Source organism: Macrosteles quadrilineatus, unplaced genomic scaffold (assembly GCF_028750875.1).
Source record: "Macrosteles quadrilineatus isolate MER2022 unplaced genomic scaffold, UCM_ALF_1.0 Scaffold_6__1_contigs__length_79288215, whole genome shotgun sequence".
In the NCBI taxonomy this organism is placed as follows: Eukaryota; Metazoa; Arthropoda; class Insecta; order Hemiptera; family Cicadellidae; genus Macrosteles; species Macrosteles quadrilineatus.
Genome location: NW_026542599.1, coordinates 76,660,463 through 76,674,035, shown reverse-complemented (window position 1 = coordinate 76,674,035; position 13,573 = coordinate 76,660,463). Strand labels below are relative to the sequence as shown.

Sequence of the window (13,573 nt, the reverse complement as noted above, 5' to 3'; positions counted from 1 at the left end):
AATGGTGTAATGGTATGAATAATCTATTAAGAGATTCGATCTTTTTTCTATTGACCAGGAGTTTTGTCAGATAAACCTATATTTGTAAAACAATTGTGAACTACCTAACAACAAAAGTAATATCCCTTGATACTGTGGTTTTGTAAATGGGAAACAGACAGATAGATAGGTTACAACTGCTAAAGATTTTCCAGTTTATCACATTTAATATTTAAAATTACTAATTTTAACTTTGAAAAGCCGATTCAACATAAATTTTAAAATTGTTAGGGTCTAGTTTACTCTCGCAATAAACTTAAAAATCTCCATGTTAATATATTATTATTCATAACAAGTGTAGAAAGTGAGATGGTTGAGAATATGTATAGACCCATTTTCACATGTGTTTTGAACGTTACTTTTCGCTACCCCACTAAGACTAATTAGTTTTTATATAGTATAAAAACAGACATTGCAATATTTCTTTATTACAGTTTGGTACATTTCAAAAGTAGGCTAATAGCCTTTTTTGTTAGGTTCTCAATTTAAAGTTTAAATTTACATTGGTTGTACGGTTTTGGTTGTTGCAAATTGAAACAGTTGATGAAACAAACCCAATCGTATATAATGGTTTATGTCGGTAAAATATAAAAAAGAAAGTATAAACATTTCTACGTTTGCATAGCAAACACTCTTTTCGCGTAGTTGACAATGTAATGATGAATTTACACAGGTACATACATAAAACAGGTGATTTCATAGAAATATGGCTAAAAGTAAATTTAAAATCAAAACCTTAGTTTTATTATATTGTGGTATATCATATGTTTTATTTGTTATCTTTAACGAGTGATATTTGGATATTTACTCTGATCTCAATTTACAGTAGCATTTTAGTGTACAACAATTATTGTCAACTCTATCTCTGCGCACCCAGTGGCGGAATACTCAACTAAACTATTTTCAACAATGTTCGCAGCCACGGAGCGTTTGGACGACGACGACAGTGTTCTTCGTTGTTTCGGTGCGGAAGGTTGGTATCTTGGAGTTGTGTTGTTGAGTCGTGCGATCTTGGAACTTCGATTCACACAGGAGGAAAATAACAAGGTTAGTGCTATTTATTTATTTTGTAAGCTAATTAACAACTTTTACAGGAAAACTAAATTATTTCTGTATGACAAGTAACTAGTTGAGTACCGGTAGATTGGCAGTGAAAAACTATATAATGCAAAAAGAGTAACAACACAATAAGATAACCTAAAAATAATAAAGTTATACAAATTTCTTATAGAATAATAACAATATTCTAGTCTCTATAAAACAAGAACAAAATAACAACATCGAGTAAACTCTAGTACCCTAACAAGAATAATAATAGGATTTCATTAAAAGCTATGATACATAAACAATTTAAACATGTCTACTAGGTATATTGGAAGAAGTTCATAATATGCACATAAAATGTACATTTGTTATATTTTTATTTTTATCTTTTAATCTTTTAATCTCACAAACAACGTTTTGTTTAAATAATGTTTTCATTAAGGAAATTTCTGATGAACACAAATTGTTCAATCATAAAAAACCTATTATAACGGTAAACGCTAATTGGTAATTAAATCACTTAACTCAAAAAAGATAAAAATTTTATTCAGTTTTAGTAAAATACGTTACACTCATATTTACCTATCTAAACACTCATTTTACGTGTAGATTTGTCTAAACTTCTACTGTAATAGAGTAATAGATAATTTATAAGACAGTATTTAGAACTACGAGTCAGTGAAATAAAATAATGTACTTCAGTTAGTTGCTCCTAAAAGTTTAATATATGTTTGATTAATCTGATCTAGATGTGTAATGTCTTGATTTTCGACATTTTCACCTAATAAATTTATACGAGTAATGTCCAGTGGTCGAAACTCGACCCAAAATATTTAATGTATAGACTTCTTTATTTTCATTCCACACTTTGAATAGAACATGTGATTGGAGTTTCCTTCATTTGTTTTGATTTTCTGTTTATATTTCGTTGTTATTTCGTCACCAGCATGGCAACTCATAATATCCATGTTAAATTTGTCTAAATTTTAAATTCATTTTTTGTGCTTATTTTTGAGCCTATTTTAATTTATAAAGGGATTCTGCACACCTACAGGAAAATAGCTTTCTAACAGTATGCGTACATTTTCCCTACGATGCACACGAGCTGAGAAAAAAGGTTTTAAAGAAACATGCTTGCCTATTAATATATAGAGAGATATCATCTGTACAGAAATATATAATAGGAATGTCCATTTAGCATAAACACAATAAAATACTTGTAAACTAAAAGAAGTATTGAAATCGTATCACAAGTCGTGCACAAAAGCTGCCAAAGTTTCGATATGGAATATTACTTAGGCAAGATTTTTCACGGGCTTTGGTTTGGTCTCGGGTTTCTCATATTAAATATTCAATCTCTGCCATGAAGCTGTTAAGTACTTCCCTCGTACTTTAGAAACTTAGCAGGTATCCAAATTGTGTGTATCAATATTAGTTTAGTTGATTTTAGTTTTTACTTATTTTAATTTATAATGAACCACGCAAATAGTACGGTATGTGAACCTCTTTTACTTTGAGGTTGATACATAGGTGCGTAGTTGATACATCTTTAAGGAACATCTCCTGGTACATATTTTAAGTAATGCATGAATAACTGATTAACATAAGTAAAATACGATTTTGTAACAGTAATGCAATCCACATCATTAAAATATGTACGAAGACTATTTAAATGCTTAGTTAATAAAATAACATTTTCTTGCCTCACCCAACATTACGATTGGGGCATATATTATAACTGTATATATATATAACTGTGCATATATGTATAACGTAACTGTTGGGGCATACCCAACGCAACTATATGATTTAAAAACAATGGTAAATTGCTTAAAGGAAGGGGGGGGGATATATTGTATTTCATATGAGTTCCTCAGTTCATGTTGGAATCATTTATCTTTTTTTAGGCTTCTGGAGTTCTTAGTGTTATTCTAGTTTTGTTTCGTGATTGTGAGTTTCGAAATTTCGTTTCCTTATTTCCCAGTTGAACTAATGTTACTTAGTGTGTTGTAGGGATCGTATAACCTATGAACCATACACCACCATACTTACACTCACTTCACACGAAATAATAAAGGGAACTAGAAGTAGTAATACAGATCCTTATACAAACAGATCCTTATGGCGTTTGAAACTTAAATTTTATAGAGTAGCGAAGCCATTGTGTACCAAATTAGTAAGATTAGTTAATAATTTAGTGTTGATTAACCTGCACTAGTGAGTACTACGACTATCCGCAGTACTATCCTGATAATTAGACCAATTCGTAAATTACAAGGCAAAAGCTGGTTCGGATTCCACTATAAACTGTAGGTCCCTTAGTTACTATTAGCTGTATGGGCTATTAATTAACAGCTGTGTCTAAGGAACATGTCGGCCTTAGTCAGTAACAAGACTACAAGATCATGTCACTCATCTCCATTCTGGTTGAAATACCTACCTTCGTATGGTCGCCATTTCAAAGTGAAAGTATAAAAATATTATAATATCAATACGGTAAACTAAGTTGACTTTAGCCCAGCAAAATCATACGAGTATTTAAAATAGTGGTGTAACACATTGTTGTGTCAATATCAGCTGCAGCGCAGACTATTGCAGTTTATCATCTATCGGCGAGATCACTACAATTGTTGCACTACAGCCACGGGTCATGGCAATGCATCCGCATCTAACTGCACTTCTAGGAACTGGTCGGAATCAGCTGTTAACATGTGCCTCAATAGTTGCGGCGCCTTTGGTGCTGTCAATTATCTGTTGGAGTCAAACAGAAATAAATCGTTCAACCGCAGCTACAAGTAAATATATGAACAGCTGTTTAAAGAATGAGTCTTTTTGCTTTATGTGAAGAAAGTTCCTTTTTCGTGAAAATAGTTGAGATAGAGTTTTGGTTGTAAGTGGAAGTATCCGTTTTGGTTGCCCCTGAAACCTAAGAAGTTGTTTTAAAATGACCTCTGTGTGTCTGTGTATAAAGTCACTACACGTGAGGTACAATTTTGATGCAATTTGTTTTGTGGGTACTAATGAACGGTATTTCCAGACTTTTTGAGTTTTTTATTTATTTTTTAATAGTTATTTCCCCATAAAATCCTATAAAATTACGAAAATACCAGAGTTTTACAATTATTCTTAACAATTATTATTCAAATTTAATATGTTATAGTTCTTTTTAGTGCCTCCTAAGACTGACATATTTATAAAATTACCGTAATTTGGAGTTAATTCATACATTTATTTAGTAGTATGTATTTTTATCCAATGTTTAAGGGCAAAAAATTTTGGATGTTTCGGGTTTGAGTTTTTCAACTTGAAACTTGTTGATCGAATCTTGAAATTGAAGCTTCCAATATGTTGTGATGGTTTTGAAATAGTGGGTTCGGCAACACATCTTTAGTGTACAGTAAAGGCTACCTTCTATGGTAAATTACATGTAATACGGTGTTTGCTTATAAGGTTAGACGAGAAAACATAACGAAACTCCAGGTCTAAGAACCTTCACCAGTCTCATTTTTCACAGAGTAACTCAATCCCATCCAATCTGTACAGCTGTAAAGTTAATTTAAAATCAGTTATACTTAACAGATGTCATCAATGGCACCATTACTGTGATCAAAACCAATTGTGGAACGTCGTTCAATGAAGGACAAACACTAGAAACAGTCTTGCATTACAGAACTTGACTTTGTTGCAAGTTGGTTGGGAAAGATTTTGCTAAATAAATAAGTGTTATTTTGGTAAATAAATCTTAAAGAGTGTATTTTGTGGAAAAATCAACTATTTTACATTAATTTAATAAAACCTACTAGCCTTTATTGTAGACTAAAGATGTGTTCTGCCAAACCCCAAATCTCAAGACCATCAACACTTTCGAAAAGTTTCGGTTTCGAGATTCGAAACTTCCAACATTTTCGCCCAAAACGTATTTGAACATAAATATTGAGCACCAAATGAAAGTTTGAATTAATCTCATATTCATGTAAACATGTCACTTGACAGGAGGCTCTAAATGAAATTTGTAATATTGTTGTAATTAATTGTAATTCAATAATTGATTATATTTTGAAAGTTTTTAATAGTGATTAACATCTATATTATGAAAAGAATTTGTTGGAATTTCGTGTGCAGCAAATAGATCCCTAAATATTTATTTTTATCACATATTGGGGATCAATTTAAAGCTCTTGACCTCTAGATGTGCCTTATTCGGGTTTGGACGATTTCCCTTGAAAGCCATTCGTCCTATAGGCTTTTAAAATTTCATAGTTTGTGCTGAATTCTGTTGTCGATCATCTGTATTTTTCCAGGATTTTTCATGTTTTTTATATGGTTTGGACTCAAAAATAATCAGTAAATTATAAGCTTCAATTTGAACTATTGATCGTTAAAATCAGTTAAGCTCAAGATACTGTATTACTCAATCAAAAATCATAAATTTTATTACTTCTCGGATATTATATTTATTTTAACACTGCGGAGCAGCATGGGTCCTCTAGTTTTGTTTACATCCATTCGAAAATGGGGTTATCTGTAGTTGGTGATATTTCAGTAAATTCAAGTAAAATATCGTAATGTTAGCTGTGTAAAATGTAAAGAAGAAAATGACTTAAGTTAGATTTTGTTTTTCGTAGTATGTTTAATTAGTATTTGATATTTTTCTAAAATGCCTCGAAGAGAATGCACGAAATGAGAATAATAGGGATATGATAAGACATAATCGTTTTCATCCTTATCAACCATATATTTAATATATCACAGATTTTAAAGGTTGCTAGTTTTTATCAATACACTTCAGTCTTATTTTCCTATATATCTTGTAAAAGATAATTCTACTTTACATTTCTATCCAACACTTGTAATGAACAAGTTTATAATCTGTTTTTGTACCAGTCTCCCTCCAAACGTTATAAAATACCTCGAACATCAACAACAACTTGCTTTTTCCTCACAATTGTTTCTCGAATTTGTTTGATCCAACCATCAAAACGTAACTTGTACGAAAAACATTATCAAAGCTCTCTCTTGGCCACTCGTTCGCAAATGATTTAAGAGCGTTTCTCGGCCACTGAATGAATGTCAATAGGTTTTAGATTGATACGGCGCGCTGTTTGAATTGACATTAGTTAACAAATCGACATATTTGACTGTAAGTACGCCGAAGAGTTTTGGTAATGGGCCTTTAATGGCTGATGCTGAACATAAATAAGTTGGAAGCGTCCGATGCTCTTTGGAGTTACTTAAATTGAGCGTGAATGTCGAGTTGGTTTATTTATGTGTATTCGATTAGAGAAGTATGTTAAATGACTGTATTTTGATACGTATACAAATGTTCTATTTCCAGGACTGCTTAGGAGTATTTGTATTATTTTCTTTTATTTAGTTATTTAATATAGACTTGAAATGCTCCTAGGTTGATCATCCAAAGGGTATGTTGTTGTTCAGAGTAAGGTATATTTCTTCTTTTACTATTAACTGTTATATTAGTTGGTGATTGAGAGGGATTTGATATTGAGGGGTCTTTAAACATATTGATGATTAGTTCTTCAAGATATATAACCTAACTGAGCCTTCATTGACATAGAAACTATTGATGGGGAAGAAAATAAACACGATATAATTTGGAGAAAAGGTTCAAATTGGAAACTTATTTTTTAATGACAAATTTTTCCCAACTTTTGAGGTCAGATTTTCGATTTCTTAACAAGAACGACATTTTTTAATCGGATTTAGAGTGTAAACAATTTTGGTTTTAATGCTATACATTTTGAAACTAAACATTGAATCAACAAATTAATCTTGTTTTTTAAGAGTCAGATTTCCAAGCCTTTATGACATAACGTTTCCGGGGAGCGAGCTGGTTTAGTGGTTAGAGTTTGGAACTTCGGTTCCAGGAGTCCCGGGTTCAAATCCCGCCAAATCACCAATGGTTTTATCTAAGTGATAATGCCGCAACCCCTGGTCTAACTTGATCACAGTAATGTGAAAAACAATTCCGGGCTCCTACCTAGCGTCCTAGGGAAAAAAGTTCCCTATTATAGAGGGGGTTTTTAAACGCAGCTTAATTACAAGTACCAAGAGACACTATTTAAGGAAAAAAAGATCATAAGTTGGTAAGCATTGTCCTATCAATAGTTCATTTCCGTTAATAGATCTTTTTAGCTACAATGCAGTCTAAGCTGATATGCATTTTCTCCTCCTCGGTTTAGTGGTACAGTGAATTTATTGTGGACTAGCTGTACCCGTGATTCGCAACGGGAAGATGTACTATACCAATTTCTAACAAGTATATTTCTAACAACTATAAATAGTTGATTTACTTTATAATGGAGGAAACACAATGTCAAACGTTTTCCGACATAAATCCAAGGATTTATTTATTCTACTACACATTCTCTTTGTGCTTGAATAATCACATGTTGAGTCTTTTCACATTACATTCAAATTAAGACTATAACTCAAAGCAAAAAAATTGCAAATGCATATCAGCTGATCAGCAAATAACTAAGGAAAAAGGGATAAACAAATTATGAGCAGCATCTCTCGGTACTTGTAATTTGATGTGTGTTAACAAAACCTATACATACGGTACATAAAATTATTTAAAAAATCCAAATTGTAATCGCAATTATTTACTTTTTTAAGCTCTTCAAGTTTACACACTGCGTTCACAGCGGCATATAAAGTCCCGGCTTAACCACACAGGGCCGCCAACATGCCAACACGTTTGGCAAAGTATAATCTGTGAACATTATCTCGGAGACTATCATTACAGGTGATCTGACACGGGCAATGTCATATAATTCACACACAGACTGCTTGTGTATTCATTGTACATACCCCCGCTAGTGAATTGGATCATGTCTTTATTACTCAGATAACTAGCGTTGTGAATTGAGTTATTTGTGCCGAAAACAAAAGAGGGCTGTTCAACAAGATGTGTAATCTTCGAGCAATCTCGTTCGGGATAATTTGGGAAAGTGTAAACTCTTGTGTAGACTTAGTAATTTTAACCTTACATACGTGTTAAGTATGTTTGGAATTCTTAAAGTTGTATTTTTTTGACTTGGGCTTCTTAAGTAGTAACATGGATTTAAATCAATTAGCTTTTCATTAAAAAAAAAATTGTACTTTGATCTATGAACATTAATATTTAAATTAAAATGCTAATAAACCAAAGAAGGTAAATCGGTACACATACTGTTACAGGAATAGAATGTTATGGTAATCCAATAATTAATCATAACATATCTAAATTGATAATGTTTTTGTTTGCAGATTTCATAAAATTGAGTAGTTTTAACGTTTAGTAAAGACTTATGCACATTCCAGAATAGATTCAAATTCACTTTTCAATTTAGGAGATCATTGAGAGCCCCACAGAAGTTGGACTCAAGGGGAATATGTTACAGGAAATAGAGTAATACCATATGTTTTGTCCAATAATTATATAACATTTGATCTAAACTGTTATTGTTTGATGATTTCATGAACATTAATTGGTTGTTGTAATGACACTTTTTAGTTAAGACTAGCCATATTTCACTGCGAAAGAAATGTTTTATTTCCTCTTAACACATACAAGGGTATAAAGATTTTACACAGTGAGAAATTTCACAACAGTTTTACTACCATATAACAAAGTGGTAGACCACCTAGTTCTTATTGTACTTAAGATAATAAACACTTTTGATACCGCACCACTTTAAAAGGGTTGATTTGCATTCGTTGGAAAGCAGCAGTAAAGCTAAGTTACGGCCATGTGGCAGTTTACACAAAGTAACTAGACTGGTTCAAGTTGACCTGCGAGACATAAAGTATGTTTACGTTAGACTTGATGTCAAGCTGTAAATTAACTCTTAAACAAAGAAACATTTGGGTGTGGTCATTAAGTTTAGAATTCAACCGAGTGCATAAGTTTCTATGTCGCCTTCAGATTGTGGGCTCTAGCTTGGAACTGTTTTACAAATTTTGTCACCTATGTTTGTTTTAGATTCATAGACAACAAAATTTAGTACAGTCAACAATAAGCTGTGTAGGTCAAATAATAGATTTTGAAACACAGATTGTTTTTTTCACAATGCAGATTGTCAATTCTTTATATCGTAGGTCGTTAAGTTCTTGCTGGAAACTGTTTTACAACTAAGAATAGCCCTAGATGGTCGTGGCATTATCACTTACATAAATACTATATGTGGTTGGCGGTATTTGAACCCGGGACCTCAGGAAATGAAGTCCCTCGCTCTATCACTAGACCAGTTATCGATCTTTATTGTATGAACGAGATCTATGAGACCAGCTTATTGCCCCTCCCCCTAAATGTATATTTATAATCATGTACAGTTCTTAAAAAAATTAGAAAGATTGTGAAATATAATATTCTGGATACATTTTACAATCCGGACAACACATCTTAAAATATTTTGTGCTTTCATTCAGGACCCACTTTTACGTGGACTTATCATTCACCTAATGATCACTTTGTGTGAAAATCGTCTTCAATCATGGCAGAATATAATTTTATTTCATTTCATTTACATGCCTCAATACCTTAGTTACTAAGCCATTTATACATTGAAGTAATTCGTGCTATTTAAATACCACTTGAGTGGATTTCTTCATTCAGTGTCACCTCAATAATACACACATTTATATAACTAGAAAACATTGTATCCATATAAAGGGAAATAGCAATAATAAATAACATATATATCAATCGAGAAAGAAATTAAAACTAAAGTAACCTATCTTACAATAATAATGCATACAAATACCCCTGACTCCCTTTCACATGCTACTAAGCTTATGATTATTATTAAGATATGTTTTTGATAAATTAACTTTATACAGTATGTATAATATGCCAAAACAATAATAAGAACAAGTAATAAAATTATAATTCTAATTTAATAACAGTTTCATTATAAATATTGCATATAATGTGTACAGGAAGTACACATTATTTATGTAAAAGAAATACGTTATAGTTTACGATACATAAAATAATAAATACAAGAACATAACTGATCAATATAATCGTATATAGTATATATAAAATGCTGGCTTTCATTCTTTTCCAAAGGCCAATGCTGAAGTGGATAACAGCTGATGAGTAAGTCCTCTCGCATGATGTGATAGTTTCTCATTGGTTCATTGTTGTCTTGTTTGTGTCGTTGAACAGTTCGATGTATTTTCCTGTTAATACTTGCAGTGTTATAGTTTATTATCTATTTCGTGCAATGTTCGTTTAGGTTCTATTGTCTATAGGTTGAAGTGTTTCTATTTGGATATGCGAGTCTCTAGTGATATAAAGTTGGGGTTAAAGGCTATATTAAGGATTGTGCAATACTTGGTAAAGGTAAGTAAGTTTTCAATTGTAGTGTTGTAAATTACCATACAGGCTGTAAGCTTTTGTGATTAATGTTTACAATAATTTCATTTTATTTCACTGCTAAACTCTTATAGATTTAACGGTATTTTTTACATTATTTCATCCGGATTTGTCATATAAAAATGGTTGAGAAAGTCTTAATATTGATTAATAATCGATATTTTTAAATATATCCATTGTAAAATTTAACTATCATAACCTAACCTAACCAACCAAACTTGCTGATGGTAAAAAATCGCATGAAGGTTTACTTATCGAATCGATAGTTTCAATCGATATTAGCATAGCCCAGTTAAGAAACTGTACCCCTTGAGGTTTTAAATAATTATTCCATCATTCGTTTATACAATATTGTTGTTTTTAATCTCTTGTTTGTTGTTAAATTAGGTCGCATATTCATAACCGTGTGTGTATTTTGTAAACCTGGCAGGTAAAACTAAATGGTCGATTGTCTAACTAAATTATTAATATTTATTTAATAGTAAAATAAGAACTTTAATATCAGGTGTTTTAAAAGGTTGTAAAAATAGTGAGAATTGGGAAAAAAATCTTGAGAAAAAATGGATTAGGTAGTAATTGATAGGTTTAAACATGCAACGTAATATATTTATCTTCTTCTCCTTTACATATAAAATCCAATGTGTGTCTGTCGTATGTATGTCTGTACTTTATGCGTTACCAAACCGGCCATACATTTATATGTTGTCTGTTGATGTTTTATGTATAATATTATATAATTTGTGTCTTAAATGGTTTTCTTTTCTAAAAGTTTTTGCTAACTGTGAAATTGGTATGATGCTTCAGGGATGATAGAATTTGGGTAAAACATTATTTGGCCTACAGTATTTTATACTTGATATGCATCCGTATTTATCATACATAATGGTTGAGAAATTTTTATAATTGTAATAATTATCGCGCATGGTGAAATACAGTGCATGTAATTGCAAGATAGGTCCTTTATAATATCCTTTAGAAAACCCGTAAAATTTTCATTGTGCGCTGTACACACGTAAAATCCATAAGCAGTAACCAATATTTACAAAATATCCGAAATGCTGATATCACATTACCTTATATAACTTTTTGAGTTTTACTTTCCAAAAATGTATTATTTAGTCACATAGTTTGCACCTTCTTCAAACGCGAACGCCTCGGCCAATAGCAGGCGAACGTAGCAGACGACACGGAGTCGAACAGCTGATTACTATTGTTAGTGAACGATATTGCTAAATTGCAGACTGCAATGCTCAACTCTGCAATTATGTATGACAAACAGCCAGGTTGAGGCGATGTGTCATTGGTGGTCTCGACTCTGCGAACACATACGTCTTGTGGCGCCTGTAACGAGGTTAAAGTGCATAATTAGGTAGTCTGGTTATGATTGGGTGTCTCGTTAACTTTTTGAGACAACTTTAATTTAATGTAATTAGAAATTATATACGTTTGTGGAGTCTGGTGTCAAAAATGATTAAAATGCTGAACTCGCTTCCAAACCACCACCGGTTCATTATCAGTAGCGTATCCTTGAAATTGAATGACAGAGATGATAATGATCCAAGATTTTTGTACTACAAAACACTATTTACTAAGATAACGTTTACTGAGAGCCTATAAAGGTGTAAAGGCAGTATGAAATAATTAGGGATCAGAATTTTTAATTCCATAAATACAGAGCAAAAGTCACTAAATCCAAAAAGTCAGATCAGACCCTTAAAAATAAAGACACGATCAAGAGGTACAAATATGAATTTAATACAGAACATTTTGGCAAACTTACATCTTTCCTTTTCATAGCCTATATTATATGACTACAGTATAATAATAGTCAATATTTGTACATAAATAGCCCGGATATACGATGGAACGTAATAATTTGTAACTTACAAATATTATCTATTTATTTAATGTTTTGTTAACGTATTCATGCATGCATCTTTTTAAGCAGTTAACACATTTACTAACAAGTGTAAAAATAATCAATGTATAATGTCTGTAACTATTAACCAAGTGTATAACGATAAATCTGGATTTGCCTACTTGTTTTGTTGCCAACAAATACATTAGACCTTCTCATTCGTTAACCATTTGGTATTGCAGCATACAAAGTCATTTGTCACTAAAAGACAAATCGTACACAGTATCACTTGAAACATCCAAATTTGTCACTAGAACTATTAGTCGTGAGATATCTTCAGTCCTTTGGGCCATCTATTATTTTGATTGTTCAGTAATAGATTATATGATGAGAGATTGTGAAATAGGACATATATTACAGTAAACCCGGTTTGCTTATGGCATATAATTAACTGTTTGCAGTTTATTAATTCGCTTTTAGCGATCTCTTGAAGGGTTTTATATCAGTTTTAACCAACATTGGAGGCACTAAAAAAACTTAAGAGTAATGTCCCATAGTTAGTACCTACTAAATATTAGTGAACTATGCTAAAACGGGTAGGGCCTATATTTGATTTTAAAAGAATACATTGTTTGAAAAGCCGATTGTATCGACCAGGAATAATTAAATGGATAAAGACTACCACATCTTTAAAAGTTGACATTACTCTTATATTTTGAACAAGAAGAACTTAAGGAAATCCATTAATATTCATTGATGTAATTTATATTTTTAGAGCAATATTAGTAACAATTAAAACAACGAAAATATTTGAAAGAGGTTTATGGTCATTGGGGTTTTTAAGTTTTATAGAAGTATATTAATAAATTAGTAGCTATTTAATAACCGTAGCAATTTTGTGGGACAAGCTGTTCCCTTAATTAATGATTTTATTTTAACCTTGTAATTTTAAATATTACTTTTATATTTATAATACTACGCAACACGGCACCCAATATAACAGTAGCTCCAGGCATGGCTGTGTAAAAGATATTAACTTCACTTCAAAGCATTCTTCTTATGATATTCCAGAAACATGTTTTGTTAATTTTGACATTGGAATTTAGATTTATAAAGTAATAATGAACAGCAAATTTCAACGTGGTATTGCTAGTAAATTTAAGGATATGGAAAACATCAATTGTAGATATATTGATAATCTCAAAGGTTAAAATAAAAAAAAGTATTTATCTTTTGTATTTAAAAGCACC

General features: G+C 31.5%; 1 protein-coding gene across 1 annotated transcript in view; it reads left to right on the top strand.

Annotated features, from left to right (window-relative positions):
* Positions 1–991: 991 nt before the first annotated feature.
* LOC128996609 (thrombospondin type-1 domain-containing protein 4-like) overlaps positions 992–13,573 on the top strand; it is a 159,919-nt gene continuing 147,337 nt past the window's right edge. Inside the window, exon 1 of the mRNA XM_054422013.1 lies at positions 992–1,086. The gene's annotated coding sequence lies outside the window, so the exon portion shown is untranslated. The remainder of the gene's footprint in view (positions 1,087–13,573) is intronic.